At 37.3% G+C, this 22092-nt stretch overlaps 2 long non-coding RNA genes across 3 annotated transcripts; both read right to left on the bottom strand.

Moving 5' to 3' along the window:
• Positions 1 to 456: 456 nt before the first annotated feature.
• On the bottom strand, positions 457 to 1443 carry LOC123387335. Its single transcript, XR_006602307.1, has 2 exons — positions 1393 to 1443; positions 457 to 701 (listed from the first exon to the last, which is right to left on the bottom strand). It is a non-coding gene; the product is annotated as an uncharacterized LOC123387335 (long non-coding RNA).
• A 65-nt stretch (positions 1444 to 1508) lies between these two features.
• LOC123391767 lies at positions 1509 to 19413 on the bottom strand. Of its 2 annotated transcripts, none has more exons than XR_006606607.1 (4): positions 19130 to 19413; positions 14287 to 14366; positions 2257 to 2311; positions 1509 to 1559 (listed from the first exon to the last, which is right to left on the bottom strand). It is a non-coding gene; the product is annotated as an uncharacterized LOC123391767 (long non-coding RNA). The 2 variants fall into 2 exon arrangements; XR_006606555.1 differs by having other exon boundaries at positions 1515 to 1555.
• Positions 19414 to 22092: the final 2679 nt, after the last annotated feature.

Raw genomic sequence — 22092 nt, 5'->3', positions numbered from 1 at the left:
TGTCTACGTGCTTCCTCTAAGTCGATAAGAGAATGTGTGGTAAAACTGTGGGTGTAACAGAAGGTGCTCAGACTGTCATAAAGCTGGAGGATATGATGGAAGATCCATCTATTCTTAGCAGAAAGCAGACAGAGAGTGTACGAGAGAACTGCTACTCTTCAATGAGAGAAAGGACAAAGAACCAAAGAACACCGGGGATAGTAGCATAGAGGAAGATTTGTCATTCTTTATATATCAGATGATTTTTCATAGGGATCAATAGATTATTTTTATTACTTTAACAAAAAAGTTGACTGTGGAGAAACTTCCTGCACATTCATGGATGATTCCAATGTCCTTGAAATTCTTACCCTATATGAACTGAATAGATGAGAGTAACTTTTTAGAATAGTATTTTGTTAATATTCCTCATAAGATATGGCTCTTTATTTTTCCAGATATATGTAGTCAGTAATATTTCAGGAAAACCCAAAATACCTTTTATTTAGACGTTTGTAAGCCAAATTGAAAGTACATTTGTTTTCCATTGATTTCCATTTGATTTTTATGCATATTTAATTTTGAGAAGCCCTGGACCCAAACTCATAACTTCATACACATAAGCAGGAAGCAAAGAAGCTTCTGTTGGCATGCAGCGGTAAGTGCCTCCTTATTCAGGCACATCTGAAGTAAGTCTTTGGAATTTTATGGCTCATAAGTACCTGTAAAAGAATGGAAACAATTAAATATATTGCAAATTCAAAAGACAGCTGGCAGAATGCTACCATTGAAGACTGAGTTAAAGTCACAATTCCTGAAAATTTAAGATTTGATTAAGGATAATTTTTTTTCTCTCAGTGTTTCTGTGTACCAGTTAGGGTTTGAAAGGACATAACGTGCATAACCTGACCCAGATAGCAAGAAGGGAGAGGAAAAGCAATTTGGGAAAACAAAACTGAAGCAAAAATTTCACAGATATAGTCTAGGTTGCTTATACCACTAGGGGGAAAGAATGGTACAAAGTCAGCAAGGAAGGAAGACCGAGGCTATTCAGAAAGTGCACTATAAACTATTCTGTTGACAGGAGTGCCTGTGTGGCTCAGTCACTTAAGTGTCAGACTCTTGGTTTCAGAGCAGGTTCTAATCTCAAGGGTTGTGAGACTCAGCCTCCAACTGGGCTCTGTGCTCAGCAGGGAATCTGCTTCAAGATTCTCTCCTTCTGTTCCTCCCTTGACTTGTGCTCTCTCTTTCTCCTGCTCTCTCTGTCAAATAAAGTGATAAATCTTGAAGATAAAATCTTTTAAAAAAGATAAATCTTTATCTTTTTTTAAAAGATAAAAATCCTAAAAAAAATCTTATTTGTCTACTCTCTAGACAAATAGACTAACATACGAATATTTTTTAAAAACTTACCATTTTGGGGCAGCTGGGTGGCTCAGTGGGTTAAGCATCTGCCTTTGACTCAACTCGTGATCCTCGGGGGTCCTGGGATGAAGACTTGCAATGGGTTTTTTCCTGGGAATCTGCTTCTCTCTCTCTCTCTGCCTCTTCATTTCCACTCATGCTTGCTCTCTTTCTTTCTCAAATAAATAAAATATTTTAAAAAAGGTATTATTGTTGTAAGAGTATTTCCAGTTTATGTTTAATAAAGTTTGTTTTCACATTTACAGTTTATCTTAGTTCTGATCTCATTACTTTTAAGTTATTAAGTCAAAGAAAATTGAAAATGTGTGAAGGACTTGACAAAAGTTATCAATTAGAGTCCTACTGTTGGGTCAGAATATTAAATATAGTAGAAAAACTCTTCTTTTGTACTATTGTGTTTCAACATTAACACCAACCTTAAGAGGTTTATAAATAGAATCTAACCTAATATAGTGCAGGATATTTGAAGATATTTGCCCTATATTGCTGTGGCCTAAAGGTTACTAAAACAAGCTTTAGATATAATGATAATAATGTTGTAAGGAAGCTAAGAATAATTTACATTTTAAAAATTTTTACAAAAGGCTTTTCATTTGTTAAACAATGATATAGTAACACATTAAAATGTTAGATATGAAAAATTTTAATAAGCTTGATTCTTATCTCATGAAGTAAAGCTTTGATCTTGCCTTGGGTAATTTTCTGAAATGAAAATTGCTAAAGGGCCAAGATAAAATAATGGGGACCATTCTTTTTGGCACGAATTTTCCTTACTTGTATTTCACTTAGAAGAGACACTATAATACCTTTTCGCTCTGAGGTCAGATAACCTAGGTCAAAATTTTCATTTACCATTTATAGCATCATGACCAGTCAATTATCACTCTCTGTGCCTCAGATTCTTGATCTGAAAAGGATAACATTTTTATAAATATTTAATCAAAACATATTGTATGATATGCACAACACAACCCAGCAAGAATAATATATAAGGGCCTGTTCACTTTTTAATTAAAGATACATAAATTTTACCAGCCCCCCACATAAAAAAAGATACATAGAAAGTTCTAAATTTATTCATCATTAGCTTATCATGATTTTTGGTTCATAAATTCATGAGTTAATCGCAGTCTATCTGGCATCATCAAACCAAAGTCCAGGTAAAACATGTTCTCATTAAGTTTCTAGCTGCATGGCATGTTGGATGTTGGTGAGGTTTGGAAAACTTTCATCAAATGGTAATTGAAAAGAGCCTATCAAGTTTTTACATATTTCTATAAATTGGAAAGAATGAAGCATGAATTGGTGAGAATGAGAATAGAAATATACAATGGAATACCTCTAATGTTTCAAGAGTAATTTTTTTTTTGTATTTTTTGTTTTGTTTTGTTTTGTTTTGGAGGAGTGTGCAAACAGCAATGGTGCCGGAAGGGCTCTGAGGTCATTGACGGCTTTTGTGAGTGTGATTGCAGGTTTTCATGGTTATGGGAATGATCACAGAGGATGAAACTAATGATGCAAGAGATGGAGCGACCCCGTAAGAGATCAGTGTCCTTACAGCTCTGTTCTCTCCGCCTTTCCAACAGACCCCTGAACAGTACATAATGAAAATCTGATCTGTTATTTCCCTTGCTTAAATCTCTGTTAATGACTCCCCACTAATTTCAGGATGCATTTTAGAGTTCTGGCCCTGATCTGTGTCCGAGATATACAGAGTCAAACAAATAATGCTAGCCCTTGCTCTGGTGGAATTTATAATCTAGTTGGAAGAAAAGGTAAAAATCAGTGAGTCAAATAAGCTAAAGAAGTACTATCAGGCAGAGAATACTAAGCAATATTTGTATGCTGTTGAAAATAATTTAGAAGGAAGAAGGGGAGTAGTGGAGAAACTGATGAAAGGACTAAAGTCCATAAGGAGAGAGGGGACCAATACAGAGTGCATGTGAAATGATTAATTTTGGTAACAGGAACAGAATTCTGTTGCAGAAGGAAGGAGGAAGAAGAAACTCATTTGCTACTGTGAATCCCAACTTTCATGATCTACATGAATTAAATTTTCTTTCTTTCTTCCTTTCTCTTTCACATGTTGGACTATACTATCCTATCATCATTCTGCTGTTAAAGCCCTATTTGGGGGCCTATAGCTTAGGGGCCACCCAGTCTTTTATGATCCAAATAAATTCCTTCCCTGTGTATAACAATTAAAGACCCAATCCAGCAGTACCACCTGTCGCATTTCAGCCCATAATACTTGTTGCTTTAAGTGTGACTTAAAAACCAGTACCCAAATCTCACAAGAGTTGTGATTTCCCCACAAGGTGTTTTTGCTTTGTTTAGTTGTTTCCTCCCATGTTAATCACTGGACATATTAAATTCACTTGCGCTGTAAATTTAATTCAGTACTCTGCATAAATCAGCCAACAAAATGAGAATTGGATTGGAACGATTAGATTAGCATATTATCCTCCCTTTGGAGTGCAGTGGGTGGCAAAGTCAAAGAGGTCAAATCACCACAGGGAAAAGATTTAAAAGAAAGGGAGAGAAGGTGGTTTCATTGCACCAGTATTTATCAATATGATAATTTTTTATACACCTGTGTTAATGTTTCTAAAACACAAGTAAGACTTTGCCTTTCTGTTTCTTAAAGATTGTGAAGTGAATTATCTTATTGTCATGCTTTCTGTACATAGACATATCCATATAAAAATAGATATGCCCTTAATATCCAAGTTGATTTGCCCTTAATAAAACTCATATACTGATACAAAATCTGCCACAGACTCAACATTAATTCCTCTTTCTCATGTTCACATAATTATTTTCTTTTTCTATTCCAAGACTTTCTGGCTTTACATATGGAGTTTCCTCTGCCTGAGATATTCTTGTTTTGTTTTCTCACTCTCACAAACTCCATTCAACTTTCAATGACAGGTGATATTACTCCATCTTTGAGATCTCAACTGACATGATCACTCCAGTGTACTTCGAGTATTTCCTTACTTCATTTTCATGACCTTTTCCCACACTGTTTTGTAACTTTATTTATTGTTTCTCATATGCCTTGCCTCCATCAAGGGTAGACATCTTTTATTTGTATATTTCTAGGGCACAATGATGTGCTTGGTAAGTAGAAGCTATTTGATATATTTTTGTTTGAACAGGACAAGAAGCTAGAAGGAGGATATTTAATTTTTTGGTTAGCCAAGTAGATGAATGAAGGTACTGTTAAACATTATATTTAACATAATGCTAAAATACATAAAATATATATTTGGCATTTGAAGATCATGTGTTTATTCCAGAAGTTTTGAGATTGAGACTCAGTGGCAATAGTGTTTGACAATTAAACATATTAACCTATATGTTAGCACCATTGTCCAAATACAAGATAAATAATTGGAGGGAATTAACATGTAAGTGGTTAACAACTATTTGAGTATATAATTTTGTTAGTGGAAAGTGCCCGTGTAAAAGCAAAATAATGGTTGGGTGAAAATACTGATGAACACAATTCTTATGGAATGTTCAGACAAAAAAAAAAAACACTTTTTAAAATTAAGTTTCTTTATGTTTGGAATCTCTGCACCCAATGTGGAACTCAACTCATGACCTGAGATCAAGTGCTGTGTTCTTTGGACTAAGCCAGTCAGGTACCCCAAGAGAGAGAAAACTTGAATGTGTGAGAAGAGGAAAATCAGGAAATGCTCACTCATAGAAATCTGATACGATTTTCCAAAGGAAGGAATTTAGCCACAAACATTATATACAGCAGAGAGAGCAAGTAAATAACCCTAACAATGATTTTGGATTTGGCTATTAGAAGATGTTGTCTAAAATGTAGACATATAAAGATAGGTACCAGATTTCTGCATATTAAGGAGTGAATAGAGAATGGGAAAATAAAGGTATTAGCGAATGCCTATTGCCTTTGAGCAATAGTTAGATATAGTTAGATATAGATATAGTTATATATACACCATTTTTTGGTTCTCTTGGTTCCTTGTGTAGATCCAATTTTCTATCTGATATATTTTCCTTCAGCCTAAAGAAATTATTATAATATTTCTTGTAGTAAAGATCTGCTAACAATATTTGTTTATTTTTTAAATTTTTTTTTAAAGATTTTATTTATTTGACAGAGAGAGATCACAAGTAGGCAGAGAGGCAGGCAGAGAGAGAGAGGAGGAAGCAGGCTCCCTGCTGAGCAGAGAGCCCGATGCGGGACTCAATCCCAGGACCCTGAGATCATGACCTGAGCCGAAGGCAGCGGCTTAACCCACTGAGCCACCCAAGGCGCCCAAGAATATTTGTTTAAAAAGGTATTTTTACCTGCAGTGTGAAAATGTATTTTAATAGGTATAGTATTCTAATGTAGCTGTTTTTTCCCCCTTCAATTCTTTAACGGTAGTCTTGTACCTTAATTATATCTGATAAGAAGTTGGTTCTCATTCTTATCATATCTCTACTCCTTGTGTAATTTGTCTTCTATTATTTAATGTCTTTAAGATTTTCTCTTAATTACTGATTTCCATCAGCTTGATTGTAATATGCCTTTGTGTGGTTTTATTATGTTTGGAGCTTAGTTTCTGAATCTCTAGCCTTACAGATTTCCACAAATTTGGAAAATGTTCAGCAGTTATTTATTCAAATAATTTTCTTGTTTTTTTACCACTCCTTCTGGAACTCTGTGTGTGTGTGTTACATTACGTGATATGGTACTACAGGTAACTGACACACTTTATATTTGTTTCACATATATTCTTTTGGGAAGGTCTTTGTGCTACACATTTAAATTCACTGATTTTCTTTTCTCTGTGATTTCTATCTTTTTTATAGCTCTTTAAATGATTTTTTTCATATATTATATTTTTCATCTTTAGAAGTTCCATTTGGAACCTTTTTTATATTCTTTTTTCTCTTCATCATGTTCATTCATGAGTATATGGTACATTCTTAAAATTGCTCTTTTAATGTGCTTTTTAATTCCATCTTTTTCATTTGTATGCTATTTTCCTGGTTATGGGTGATATTCACCTTCTTTTATATGTCTAGTAATATGTTAATGGATTCTGGGCACTGTGATTTACATGCAAAAGTGCTGAATTTTGTGTTATTCATTTAAAAGTAAATTTAAATGAGGGGTGCCTGGGTGGCTCAGTTGGTTAAGCATCCTGGTGTCCTGGGATTGAACCCTACATTATCTTCCTGCAGGGAGGGGGTGGACTGCTTCTCTCTTTGCTCCTCCCCCTGCTTGCATGTGCGCTCCCCCTCTTGCTCTCTGCTCTATCAAATAAATAAATAAAACATAAAAATAAATAAATGAAAGTTTGTTGATATTTTCTGGAAAGCAGTTATATTCATGTGTACTCATTTGCTCATTTTATAATAGCCTTCATTCTAGGACTCATTTAGCCTCACTAATAATGTAAACATTTCTGAGGTTTACATGTAATGCCCCATGTATTTGAGAAAATTCTTCATTTTTGATAGATGGAACTCAACTGATTACTAGAACTGTAGAACTCTGGGAATTTTTCAATGTGAAAATTTTTGGTAATTGTTCTTGCTTGGGAAGTTGTTCTTTCCCAGTCTCATGTATTCTTCCCCTACAAATGTGTAGATTGGTTTTCAACCACATACTCAAGAAGTCTCTTACTGTAATTTTAAAAGTCCATTTTATGAGCAAGTTCCTTCTTTCATATACTATACTTTGTAATTTTCTGGTCATCTTGATAACCCACACTTCATTATCTCTCTCCTCAACTGAATAAGATTCCTAAACTCTGTTATGGGAACCACCATCTTGAAATTAGACCTAAACCCTAAGAAACAGTATGTCTCACCTCATCTATTTCTCTTTTCTCATGGACCATGATTTTTTTTTTTTCATTGTCTTTTTGTTGTAGTTTATGACATATGGGTAATTACAGAACATTTTATTTGCTCCTGGTCAGAAAAGAAAGCATCTTCAAGGTGCAATTATGAAATAAAAGGAAAAAAAAATACAATTTTTCAAAGGATGCCATATTTAGAATGGAATTTTTATTCAACTATAGAGGCAACAATATAGACTTAAGGAGAAGATTCTGGGTTTTTTTTGTTGTGTTTTTTTTTTTTTTTTTTTTTTTAAGAAAGTTGTTGGTGATGCATTAATGAAAAGTTGATATTATTAAAGAAGCTGTTACCTAACATTCCATGTAAGGTTGGTTTTACACATGGATTTCTTAACTTAGTATTAGGCAAAAATGGCCCCCAAACCAGAGTAAATTTAATTTAGCACAATGCATGTTAGTTTCTCATGAATTGCTCCAACTCCAAAAGTTTACCTTATATATAATTTTTTAATTTCCCATGGACACATCAAAATTATTTTACTATTTTATTGATATTAATTATTGTAATTAATATTAATTATATGTTAATATTTGATATTAATATTGAAATATTGTGCATATTATAAATATTAAATGTTAAAAATATTAGTAGCTATTGTGTTAAATTATCTTCAAAAATTACCATTTTTGAAAGTGATATTAATTGAATATAAACTGACTATAAATTCAAATGTTATGTAATAATCTTTTGCATTTTAATTATTTTAAAGTATTTTATTAAAGTGTTTCTTCTCATATGCTCCTTATGAAAAGGTAGCTCATTAAATTCTATGAAGAGTTATTAGAAAATCCATATGTTTTCAAGTTGATTAATGATCATTAGGGTTAATAAAACTCATCAATTATATATAAATTGATAGCTAATGATAGGGAAAGTCTATGTCCTAAGATGGCTGAACAAGCCAGCAGGGGGGACCCAGTCCCTGCCCCAGGGCCCTTGTGGGCCCTTCTCTCTGCCCAGCTTCCCAGGCTGCCAAAAGTGCCAAGTATGCAGAAGTAGAAGTGTATAAATTACTTCCCTTGTTTATGTTAGGAGCTTAGAACTTTGGAGATCACTCTCCTCTGAGTCTGCCAGCATTAAATATATCTCCTATCCTCCAAGTTCTCCGAGTGCCACTTTGTTCTTCCATTGGGTGATCCAATATAGTTTCTGTAACATTTGGTTCCCTGACCAGGAAACCCAACCATGCTGGTCCATTGTTGCCACCGGTTTCAGGGCAAGGGTGGGGTGGTGACTGAATGAGGGATAGTAACAGAAAAGGTGCAGCTTGCCTAATATTTGGCAGTCTCTCACCTGGTCACCTTGAACCTGCCCACCTTGAACTGTTCCTGCTGGACTCAGGGAGACTTGGCAGGTGAGGACCTGGTCTCAATATCACAGGACAGTATGGTCTGGGGGCCCCAGACCAAGTCAGATCCACCCACTGGGGTGGAAGGGGAGATGGATCACCACCTAAAGACCTCTTAGAGGTCTCATAGGTAGGGATTGGTGGGAGGGAATGTAGTAACTTCTGGAATGGATGTGTGAGTGAATGTGCAGCCTGACCTGGCTTGTTCAGGTGGACTGAATCTGTGGCTTCATGGGTGGGTACCCGTAAGCTCCCCAGAAACATATGGAGTCTGAGTGGAGCCATCTGTGATTTCCATGGTGCACTGCATGTGGTCTAGGGCAGCATTGGAATAGATTCCAACTATAAGTCACAATGCTGAGACCCTTAGGTGAGGACCCTCACCTAAGCTCCTTTGGGACATAGCCAGATGGACAACTAATTGGTCTCCTCACCACAAGAGGCACCACCCTTCCTCCCCTCACCTCGTCTGTCTCTGCACCACCACACATGAGAACATCACCAAGGGGTCAGTGCAGAGTAAACCTTGAGACCATGACCAAAATTTCAAGAAGGGGTTTTCAGGAGACTATAGAGTCAAGATGAATCTCAGCAAATTGAGAACCCTGTGTGAATTGGAATGGTTCAACTTTAATATTGGGTGGCCTTCAGGGCGCCTGGGTGGCTCAGTGGGTTAAGCCGCTGCCTTCGGCTCAGGTCATGATCTCAGGGTCCTGGGATCGAGTCCCGAGTCAGGCTCTCTGCTCAGCAGGGAGCCTGCTTCCCTCTCTCTCTCTCTGCCTGCCTCTCCGTCTACCTGTGATCTCTCTCTGTCAAATAAAAAAAAAAAAATCTTTAATATTGGGTGGCCTTCAGAAGGGATGTTGGATTTCCCAGTGGTTCGCCGAGTATGGCGAGTCATAACAGGAGAACCAGGACACCCTGACTTGTTCCCATACATTGATTCCTGGCTAGGAATTGCCCAGACTCTTCCATCTCAGGTGCGATTTGCTTACAATAGGTAAGGACAGACCAGGGTCTTAGTTGCTACATTCAAGTGGCCCAAAGTAGACTGACAAAAGCCCCAGCCTCCACAAATCCTAGCCAGAGATCCTGAAGATGAACCAATCCTGCCCCCTTGGTAGGCACCCCCAGGGCCGTCTGCACCTGACCTTCTAGTTCCAAACATTCCACTGCCATCAGTCTTCCCACCATCCTCAGGCCCAGAGGATTCACTGGTGCCCCCGGAACCAAAGGATCAAAGGATCTACTTTCCCTGGGACCAGCAGCCAGGCTGGGCGCAGGCACCTTCCAAATGTCAGTATAAGAGATGCGAGAACCCGAGAATCCGAGAGGTGCGGTGAAGACAGGACAGTACTAGTTGGCCATTCCATGATGTATTACAAACCTTTCTCCACCACCGTTTTTCTCAACTGGAAACAACATCTCTCCCTACTCTGAGAAACCACAGGATACAGTAGAGCTCATGGAATCCCCCTTTCAGACGCATTGGCCACCCTGGGAAGACTGCACAAAAGTCACAAAGGCCCTCCTTTAGCTTCTGTCAGACTTGGTATACCAAGTCTCATGGAAGAAAGCATAGATATGCCAACGACAGGTCTAATACCTCAGTTTTCTCCTCATTCAAGGGGAGAGAGAACTAGGGCTGGAGAGAAAGAAAATCATTATTTCTTTGCCACAACCCCAGACAAAAAAGGGCCTATGAGAAATCCTGGAGGCTGTAGGATTCTGCCACATCCGGATCCCTGGGTTCTTGGCAATAGCAAGACCCGTCTGTGATCTCTTAGGGGGACCAGATCGAGAACACCTTGTCTGGACTGAAGAAGCAGAAGCCAACTACACATAGATAAAGGCTGCCCTGGGGTGAGCTCCAGGTCTGGGCCCGCCAGATATAGAATGGTAAACACCTCCTTTGTGGCTCAGGCTGCCCCAGACATCAGAAAAAAACAAAACCAAAACCAAAAACAAACCTTTACGCCACCAAAAGAAAAACAAAACAAAACAAACAAAAAGAAAAGCAAAAAACAACAAATCTTCAGAAACTAAGGGTTTGAAAAAGAAGGTCAATCTCCTTGCCTCCACCCTGAGGGAAAAGGATGACACAAAGGCAGGGAGACCCTCACTACCAAAAGGGAGGAGACCCAGAACCTCCTTAGAAAATGATCAATGTGCCTACTGCAAGGAGAAGGAACATTGGAAAAAACAAATGCCCTAACTGGGGAAGGTGCAGAAACCTAGCTGCTACAAGAAAGAACACCGAGAGGAGGACCACATAGGCCTGGCAGAAATAGACTCGAAGGGGTCTGGGGTCTCTCCTCCTTGGCCCCAATGAGCCAACAGTCAGAATGAAAGTAGATGACCAATCAGTGACTTTTATGGTTGACACTGAAGCCAAGTACTCTGTTGTCACCTCCCCAGTGGCCCCTTTCAGAAAGCAAAAGGACTGTGACCATCTTTGGGGCCACCAGGACAATGCGAAATACAATAGCCTTTTTGCCAGGCTCGTCAGTGTGAGCTCTGGGGTTACCCTGACTGAAAAGTGTTGGTGTGTGATGCCAGACAGGCATGTCTTCATTCCAACAGCAACAAGAGGGCATCTATCTAGTCAAGGAATACCACCAACTCACCCATCTAGGAAAACCTGTCTTAGAGGACCTCCTCAAGAAGCACTATTACATCAGCCAGCTCTTAGCACTTTGCTGAGAAACCAGTGAGGGATGTATAACCTATGCTAAAATAATGCTCAGTCTGCACCACAATTCCTTCTGGGTGTCCAGAAAATAGGAGCAAAACCCTTCGAAGATCTAGAAATAGGCTTCACAGACATGCAGCCAAGCAGGGGGTTCAGGTATCTCCTAGTAATAGTATGCATATACTCTGGGTGGGTCAAAGTCTTCCTGACCAGGAAGGAGTGAAGCCAGAAAGTCCTTTTGTGGGAAATCATGTATTGGTTTGGTCTGCCATTAACAATCTATAGTGACAATGGACTTCATTTGTAGCAGACATTGTACAGGTCTTGACCAAGTCCCTAAACATTACCCGGAGACTCCACACCGCCTACCAGCCCTTAGGGAAAGTAAAGTGAATGAATCACACCCTCAAGGGAACCTTAGCAAAGTTTTGTCAGAAGACTGAACTCCCATGGCCATATCTGCTACCCCTAGCTCTCCTGTGTGCTCATTGCACACCTGGTACACTACGTTTCTCCCCTTTTGAATTAGCAAAAGGACAGCCTTCCCCATGCCTATGGAGCCTTCCAGAAAACTTACATCATGTTGGAGATAAAGAAATAAAGGAGCAGCTTCAGGCCCTGGGGCCACCCTAAATAAATTACAAAGTTACACTATTGAGAGGGTTCCCAATCTCTTTATGGTCTCAGGCACACTCCTTCCAGACAGGGACTCAGTTTGGGTCAAAGTTTGGAAAAAAGAGCCTCAAACTGCAGTGGACAGGGCCGCACTCTGTTGTTCTAACCACCCTTACTGACCTCAAGTTCTCAGGTGTCACCCCATGGGTCCACCACTCCAGAATAAAAAGAGATCATCATTTGGATGAGAAGCCACTCCAGTGGAGAGTCCAGCAAGACCTCACAAATCATGCTCCGGCTTTGCCTTCAACTGAATCAGCAGACTTCTCCCCAGCCACATCAACCCCAAAGTTAACCTTTTGCCTTAAAACACCTTGGATCTTCAGCCCTGCTCCAGCCACCCTTGGAAGCTGGCTGGTCCATGCACGGCAGAAACTTGAGGAGATTTACATATGCTACCCCTTATTCCTTTCCCCAATCTGCTTCCTGGTGGTTTTCTTTACTGTTGGATTGGCCACTCTTGCTCTCCCCCTAAGACTGAGGTCGAGAACCCTGTCTTTTGTTGGTCCCCTGCTATCTGCTCCTAAACATGAGTCGGCTGGTGGTCAGGTGAATTTTACCATTATTTCCTTGACCCCAGTCAGTCCTGGTCTTCTGCTACCTGGTATACTGTTCTTTTTCATTGCTTCTAGCTTGTCCTACCCAGAAGAGGGGACAGGCTCCTGTATTACCATTACTGGCAAATGGAATTTCCAGCTTAATCCCCCCAACTCCCCCACCAGCATCCCACTGGCTTCTTCCACCTGGGATGGGTATACACCAAATGTTATCTCCACTTTGATGGATGCCGACTTTTCAATAACTCCCAGGAAACCCACAGATGGTGTTCCTACTGTGGCCATCATTCAGGTAACTGGCTGGTAGATATCTACATATGTAGTGGCCCCACACCTCAACAGCCAGCAACCTGCCCTCAGCTCTGTTCACAGGCATGGGGATGTGAATATGGGTCGCTATTCATCCAGGAAGTAGGGGGTCTGCTGGGTGGAGCTTCAAATCTTGCAGTGACATCCAGGTTTCTTTGTCATGCAAAGCCATCAATTCTTCCTGTTTCAATGACCACTGCGTTCCTCTCACTGTCTCAGTCCTGGAGCCCAATGACACCTAATGCACCATGGGAATCACTTTTTTCGTGGGCCATTATCACTACTTGGGAACCAACACCATGTCTAAGTTTATGTTTAAGTCCGTGTTCACCCCAAGTGTGGCAGTCACAGACAGAAACGACTCGCCCTGGCACATTCCTGGATCTCCTCTCCACACACAGCAACCATCCATAGCACAACTATTAGAAACGATCAGTACCTCCTACCAAGCCCACAATTACTCAAATCCACCCTTAGGATCTGGCTGCTGGATCTATATGAAGCCTGGTGCCATTCAGTACCTAGGTGTCACCCTCACCAATCCACTGTGGCATCTCCTACCTCAGCACAAGGGACCCAGGATGACCCCTTCCTGACTCCAGTACAGCTATATAGAAATTCCTCCTCTCCAATCATGGACTCCAGTTGGGTCTGTGCACCAAACAATACCTGTCTGGCCTGTGACCAAGGTGTACTCATCTGCACCATCCTACACAACCAGTTATTCTTCCGTGTTAGTCTCTCACCTAACATTTCAGTCCTCCCTGGAAGTGATGCTCCACTTATATGGAAGCCTCCTAGCTGCCCACGATGTCCCCCTGCAATCATCCCTTTTCTTGTGAGGCTATTGGCCGTGTCAGGTGCTGCCCTCGGTGCTGCCGGCATCAGGGTATCACAGGTTCAGTACCGGCGGCTGACCCAACAACTCACGGCAGATTTTTACCACCCTCACTCACTTGGCCCTGGCCCTGCAACAACAGCTCTTTTCACTAGTTTCGAGTGTTTTCCAAAACAGGCTCCTCCTTAAGTTCCTCCTCACAGTAGCATTTGGTCCCTGCATACTACATGTCCTTACTAAGTTTATCATTGTTCAAATTGCCAAGATCAGAGTCCAATTATTCCTTACTTGCTACCATCCCGTAGGAAATGAAGATGATGCCCTCTAAACTAGGTGTTTAAAGGGCATCAAAGGGGGAAATGATAAGGAAAATGTAGATGGACAACTAAGCAGAGGAGTCTCAGTCTCTGCCCCAGGGCTCTTCTAGGTTCTTTTCCTTGCCTCACTTCCTGCATGCGCCAGAAGTGCCATATATGTGGAAGCAGAAGTGTATAAATTATGCCCCAATTATGCCCCTTGCTTGTACTCAGGGCTCAGACCTATTAAGATCACTCTCCTCTGAGCTTACCGGCATTTAAATAAATCCTCCAAGATCTCCAAGTGCCTCTTGGTTCTTCTGTCAGGCAATCCAGTCCAGATTTCATAACACTAATATCAGGCATTTAGAAGAAATATTTGTGCAATATAGGTATGGTAACAAATTATTATATTGCTTAAATTATCTAAATTATTATTTGCATTTTCATTTTGCTTTAGCTGTGTAGATTTGATTTTTAATACAATCCCAGTAATTAAAAAATGGCATTTTTTTCATTCTTTTATGTGAGATTATTGACTGAAACGAACTGAATCATTGGGTAAGAACCTGTTAAAAGAAAAAAATCGAAAGAGAAATTATAATGAATAGTACAGATTATAAAATTCACTGGGAAAATGTAACAATGATATTGGCGATTTAAAAAGGTCATCACAGGGACACCTGGGTGGCTCAGTTGGTTGGATGACTGCCTTTGGCTCAGGCCATGATCCTGGAGTCCCAGGATCCAGTCCCGCATCGGACTCCCAGCTCCATGGGGAGTCTGCTTCTCTCTCTGACCTTCTCCTCGCTCATGCTCTCTCTCACTGTCTCTCTCTCAAGTAAATAAATAAAATCTTTAAAAATAAATAAATAAATAAATAAATAAAAAGGTCCTCACAGTCTAGTTCTTCCAGAAATTATTTTATTCAAGTTTAATTCATTCTTGCATTTACTGCCATAACAATTAACTTTCTCTGACCTATATTTGTAAACAATATGCTAAGAAATTAATGTACTCAGATAACCACACATTGTTGATTCTATATATTTCAAATAGCTGCATTTAAAAATCCAGCAATTGTATTTTATACATAAAATGTTAAAGAAAAAAAAAAGATAAAACAGGCCCCAAATGGTGTTACTTGTGCTAAACCCCATGTCAGCAAACCAAAATTAAATACCCAACCTAATTGCAATTTCAACCTCTCCCAGGAGTGTGACCTTTAACCAGTCAATCTGGAATTACCTGGTCAGCACTAGTGAGGTGATCTGCATGATAGACTCTCACCCTTCACCCAAAGGAAAGTGACCTTGCCTGAAATCATTCTTTCTTTTGTTTATGACTTCTTTGTCTTACCCCCTTGCTGCCTTTAAAAATCTTCCATTTCGTACAGCATCTGGGAGCTCCTTCCTGTTTGCTGGATGTGATGTTTCCCAATTCATGAATCATCGAATAAAGCCAATGAGATCTTTAAATTTACTCAGTTAAATTTTGGTTTGTTTTTTTTTTTAACAGGGATAGTTTTAAATAAAGTCATTTTTGATTGCAAATGCAAATATAGATTTGTGCCGGTTATATGTATATATGAATACAACTTAAACATATTTGAAAACATACTCAAGAATATGTATTTATGAGAAAGAATAAATTCATTGGTATGTAGGAGTACATGTTTTGTTTACACACACAGAGACACATGCACAGTCACACAAACACACACACAGGCCTAAATTCCTATTTTATATGTTTTTAACACAATAGCCTCAGTTTATTAACGGAAATATCAGAGAATTCACAAAACACTAAAAATATTTAGCTTGGAGTTATAATTAATATGATTTAAATGTTTTAAGTATTGTTTTTCTTTAAATTATAAGGAGTTGTTCATAAAGAAGGACATAGACCTGGATCCTAAGTCTTTGTCAGATATGGGCCACTATTTTTTTTTTTTCAGATCCTATCATTAGAACCTCTTTTTCCACTTTGCTTTGCTTTTTAAAAAAATAGTCTCATGGTTCTTATAAGCATAAGTTATTGTATATAATTCATACGTTTATTTTATCTAATTTGAATATTATTCATGAATATTTTTCAAGAGGAAATGCATAAAAATAATTAGAATAAAGAAATTTAAATATAATTTGAAAATGAAACAGCTAAAAGAATAATGAAATTTGAACTCCTGAAACAAAGTGTTTACTAATCTGATGAATTAGATAATTCTTCAAGCCTCCAAACTTCACAAATCCAAGAGAAAAAAGAAACTAAAGGCACATAAAATTTTGTGAATGTATAACTCACTTAACTGTTGAGTATGAAAACTGATACAACTTTTTGTTAAACAATTTTAAAATGTGTTGGTTTTCAGGGGACCTGGGTGGCTCAGTCAAGTTAGCCTCTGCCTTCAGTTCAGGTCATGATCTCAGGGTCCTGGGATCTAGCCCTGCTTTGGGCTCTGGGCTCAATGGTGTGCTTCTCCCTCTCTCTCTGGGATCCCTCTTGCTCTCACTCTCTCTCAAATAAATAAATACATACATACAGAAATAAAATTTTAAAAATAGATAAAATGCATTGGTATTCTATGATAGAGTATTCATATTTTAAAGCTTGACACAATTTGTAGTCTGTGTTAATCCTAATCTGTTGTAAAAGTGTAATAAATTGTGAGAAATAAAGCTGTACTCTAGATTAAGATGTCATTGAGAAATGAAACCATTGGTATTTTAAACTTACAAAATATTAAAATTCTAATACAAAAAACCAGAAGTTAATGGTCTCAGTGTACCACCAATTATTATGTTATATTAAACATTCACATATTTAAGAGAAAGGAAGAAAATACAAATATCCATGCATCTATGTGAGTTGTGGGGAAGCACAATGTTAACTAACATTCTTTTTTTTTTTTTGGAAATTTTTTTGAAATGACAAAAACAGCTCTGATTGTTCCTATTATATGTTTAAATTAGTATATAAAAATTGTCTGCATATTTCACTAATATCTAAAAGGCCTACTTAAGCACAAAGCAGAGAAACATCAGGTACATCCCATCAACTCCTTTGTTCTTTGCTCAGGAAAACTTGCATCACAGTTCTGGGCTGTGTTCAGTCAGGAGAAAGACTACCTTTTTCTTTGCCCTAAAACGTTATCACTTCGCCAAGTAAAGCATGTGTGAGTCTAAAAAGGTAACAGAAGATCTAAGTCTACCTCCCTCTCTGTTCCCTAGAACAGAAATGTTGATTTAAAGCAGTCAGAATCTAAGGAAGATCTAGATAAAGGGTTGCCAATCCAGTTGGGAAGGTAGCAGGGGCTCAGAAAGAAAGAGTGAAAGCAGTGTAAGGAACAGAAGTCCTAGAGATGTTAAAGAAGGGAGAGAAAGAAGACACTCAATCTGGAAGAAAAACAAATGTCTGAGAATCGGGACCAAACTGTCCTTCAGTAAGAATCCCACCTTCCATAAATATCTGGAGATCCTTGTCTCCCTAAAGAGAAGGTAATCAATGGGCAAAAAAGCAAAACGAAACTTCTTGACCAAGGCAGAACTGATCCACATGATTTGGAAACTTCCCTTTGAGAAAGGGAAGTGACAAACTCCCCAGTGTTACAGTAGCATGATAACACAATTTCTCTCAGTTGTTCTCAACGAAATAAAGTCGTGTTACACTTGCGTCTTCACATTCTGGTAATTGTCACTCAGTTTTAGAGACCATCAATGTGGTTTTAAAATATTAAAATCTTCCTTTTCCTCATGACATAAAGGTAATGAGGTTAAAAACAGAAGCACTTTTGATTAAAAGCATATTGCTTCATGTAATAAGTTTAATGCTTAGTATTGACCTTCAAATCATAAATAGCATCCATGAATCAGCTAAATAATCGGTCATTTGCAAAAAAAAAGTTCTAGTCCAGCTTATAAAGCAGAAACAGCTAGCAAACACATTTTGATGGCCAGTAAAATACTTCACGGTCTGGAAATAAAACATTTTCTTACTCCATTAAAATGTCAGACTTTATTCACTTGAGTTCATAATAGCAAGTTTCCTACATATGCATATTAATTGTAAAGTAGGAACATAAATTTAAAATATTTTTCCAGCAGTTTGTTATAAATTGTTATAAATTGTTGCTTTTTTGAATGTGTTTGAATTTTAAGGAATAGTTGAAAATAACACCACTTTTGCTAAATTAAACATTCATAGCTGTTAGAAATTTTAATTGGTTAAAAACCTTCATAAACAAGCTGTAGTTTGGTCTTTTTGGAAAATGAATAGAAGGTATTATCTTTGAAATTCTTCAAAAAATCCACCCTTTATATACAATTTGGCTTTTAATTTTTTAAAAACTCTTATGCAAATTGACTAAATACAAATGAACAAATCTGGATGATGGCTTCTTCTGTATAATTTTATGTGCCAATTTTTCAAATAAAGATTTTCAATTAACAAAAAAAAAACCTTGTATAAACACAGTTTTTACTGCTTCTGCCTAGAAGTAGATAATTACTATATATTTTAATTTCCATTGTAATTCATTGATTATATAGGTTCCAAAAGCACAGAAAGATGATTCTTTTTTTTTTTTTTTAAGATTTTATTTATTTATTTGACAGAGAGAGATCACAAAAGTAGGCAGAGAGGCAGGCAGAGAGAGGAAGGGAAGCAGGCTTCCTGCCGAGCAGAGAGCCCAACTCAGGGCTCGATACGATACCAGGACCCTAGGATCACGACCTGAGCCGAAGGCAGAGGCTTCAACCCACTAAGCCACCCCGGTGCCCCAAGAAAGATGATTCTATATTGTAGTTTGTAACAAAATTGAGAAGTAATGAATTCACCTAAGTGTTCATCTATGATGTGTTTTTCCCCATATTTATTTCTTTACTACCTGTAGATTTGCTATGAATTGTGACTATAAAGTAACAGCATTAGTAGAAAATCAATTTGGTAAGTAACACTCAAAAAGGAAAGTCATTACTTTTCTAATCTGAACCAAGTCCAGTAGATTTAAAACATGTACAACATTATAAAAAAATACATACTATAGGCCTAACTTAATGATGCTGTTTTACAAGTTTAGACTTGTGTTAACAACATAAAGAATAGACGTTATCTTACCTTCCAGTTTTTTACTTTTCAAAGAGACAGGAATCTGTTATCAGCACCTGGCCTCCAGGCTTGCTGTGTGACTTTGCTGTGAAACCAGCTGGTGAAAAATCTAAGCCTAGTCCAATCAGTTATGTCTATCATTATTGCCAGGCTCTGTTTGAAGAAAAGCACCCTAGCTGGGCACCAGCCAGAAGTTCACTGAAGGGAGTATTAATGAGACTGACAGGAAGCAGGCGGTTATTTCTCCAGAGGGTGAAGTGTTACAAACTGGTGACCATGAAGAAGTTAGAGGAAAAGACAAATGGGACTGTTCCTTTTCTGGCTGAGAGCATATCTTATTGAGAACAGTTCCTGAGGAGAAGTCAAAGTTCTGCTTTGATAAATACTGCTGGGGAAAGGCCTCACTTTGATCTCTGCTTTATTTCAGGAGGAGACATCAAAATACACTTAATGAGCTTTTAGTCTCCCTTTCTGGTGAAAATGGACTCTGGGAATTAAAATTTAGAAGCCATATATTTTGATATCATTTTTCTAACTTTCATTTCTAGCTCACGCTTTACAGATGAAGAACTTGAGGCAGAAGTTTACATAATTTACTCAAATGGCACCTGAATCTAGGAACAGAGACAGGCCTGAAATTTACTCTATATGGTTTCCAAGCTGAGGTTTTTCTTTCACTTTTTTCAGTGTGGTTCCCCTATCATCCATATCAAGTTTCTTGTCATATTGGCATTGATACACACTTTTGTAAGACTGATTCAATGTGAAGTATTTCTGACATATTTATAATACTGAGAATAACTTTAATGGTTTAGGTTTTGTTAACTTTATTCTGGAGATGTTTTGTCAATGTATTCACATATAAATATAATATGAATTAAATTAGAAAATGCTATAAAATATAACATCATTGATCAAAATCGACTGAAAGAGCATATTAATTAAAATATGTAGTTGGTTCCAGCTTTTACAGATATATGGGACCTATAGTTAGTTGTATAGTTGTAAGATACACTTACTATAAATCTTGAAATAAATTACACTATAAATCTAGAAGTAGTTTTACCTTTGGTTTTTAAAGTTGATCATGTATTAAATAATTTACTGAATTAAAATGTTAACTTGTCTTTATTGTACTTTTAATTTTTTGTGTGTTTTAATTTTCTTAATGAAAAAATCATACTGTAATAAATTACATCCAAAGATATGAAAGAATGAGCAAGATAATTTTTTCAATATTAATATTTAGTACTTTGCTATATTTCATTTTGAGAGATCATCTTACTTCTAAAAGTAAATTTCTTCTTAACCAATATAATAAGTCTATATAAGCATGTAGGTATTAGTAAACCAGGGATTGGTGGTAAAAGGGGGAAAAATGTATTCTCACAATGGGAAGAGGGGGAAATTATGTGGAAAAGTATTAAAATTGATTTATACAGCTTTGAAAGAAAACCAGACAAATATTTGGTAGCATTCGAAAACTGAATTTTTCCCAGAACAGATGCTTTATATCCTGGTTTGAAAGGCTTACTTCTTTTTTCTCCTGAGACTTTGGTACAAAATGTCTGAAACTTCTATTGTGAGGAAAAATAAATGAAAATTCACAATAGAATCATAGAAAATCATAACTTTTAAAGGGGTAAAATTAAATAAAGAGTTTTAATTCATCTGAGACTTTACTTTAAGAAGAGAAATTCTAAATTGTCATATTTACATTAGATCAAACCTATTTATATAGAACAGTAAATCATTTGGGAGAAATAAGAATAATTTAATACATGTTTAGGAACCAATGGTTCTCAGCATTCTTGAAGTGTTCTTTCCATAAAAGTTTCATTACATATGTTGCCTCAGAACAGTCTAATTTCCAGAATGTTCTATCACAAGATGATTTCTGATGGAACATTATTGACTATAGTCAAACTTTAATTCAAATAATAATTTTATGACTGTGATTTTCTATAAACATAAATGGATAGGGTTGTAAGATAATTTGTACACTTAATATGTGCTTGGATATTTAAGATTGCTTATCCTCTTTCACCTTGCAAATCTATAGTTAAGTGCTATTGCATGACAATGGCACAGCTCTAAAGTACTTAATACGGAAAATATTGTGGATACTTACTGAAAAAAAAGTTGAATACTACAGAATAATTCTGTATGGTTTCAAAGCAAGTACAACAGTTTGGCACTCAAATAATACTCTTTGTGTGAGGTATACTGTGTCTCACTGAAGCCAGAGAAACTAATGATCTTTATAGCAGAAAACTGGCAGAGTTAATGACAATTTCTGTGTCTTATATTTTTATTTATTCACATGTCAGTTTTTATTGATTTTGAATTTGGTGGTTAATACTATCCAGATATTTGGGGATGTTATAGAGTTGAATTGATCAATTGATTAATTATCTCTACCAAACTGTATTCCTTGAAGCAATTTTCTTTGAAAGTTATAATAGACCAGTCCTTTAATTGGGACCTTTAAAAATCAGACATATTATAAAATGCGATAAAGAAAATGTGAAGCCACAGGATAATGATGACATAGCTTATTTTTTTTAAGAATTTATTTATTTATTTGACACAGAGAGAGATCACAAGGAGGCAGAGAGGCAGGCAGAGAGAGAGAGAGAGAGAGAGAGAGGAGGAAGCAGGCTCCCTGTTGAGCAGACAGCCTGATGCAGGGCTTGATCTCAGGACTCTGGGATCATGATCTAAGCAGAAGGCAGAGACTTAACCCACTGAGCCACCCAGGTGCCGCTGGCATAGCTTTTATAAATCAGTTAACTTCAATATTTTAAGGAGAAAATTTTTATACTCTAATGTCAATTGATAAATATGAAAGAAATTATCAAGTTAAATGATGACTATTGGGAAAAATCAGATAAGAATCATTAATGAATGAATAAACTGGAGTGGATTAAATTTTGATGAGTAATAACAGATATATATTCACAAAGTACCAC

Source organism: Mustela putorius, unplaced genomic scaffold, assembly GCF_011764305.1.
Source record: "Mustela putorius furo isolate JIRA1106 unplaced genomic scaffold, ASM1176430v1.1 tig00000031_pilon_pilon_pilon, whole genome shotgun sequence".
Classification (NCBI taxonomy): Eukaryota; Metazoa; Chordata; class Mammalia; order Carnivora; family Mustelidae; genus Mustela; species Mustela putorius.
This window is presented reverse-complemented; position numbering and strand designations above follow the sequence as displayed.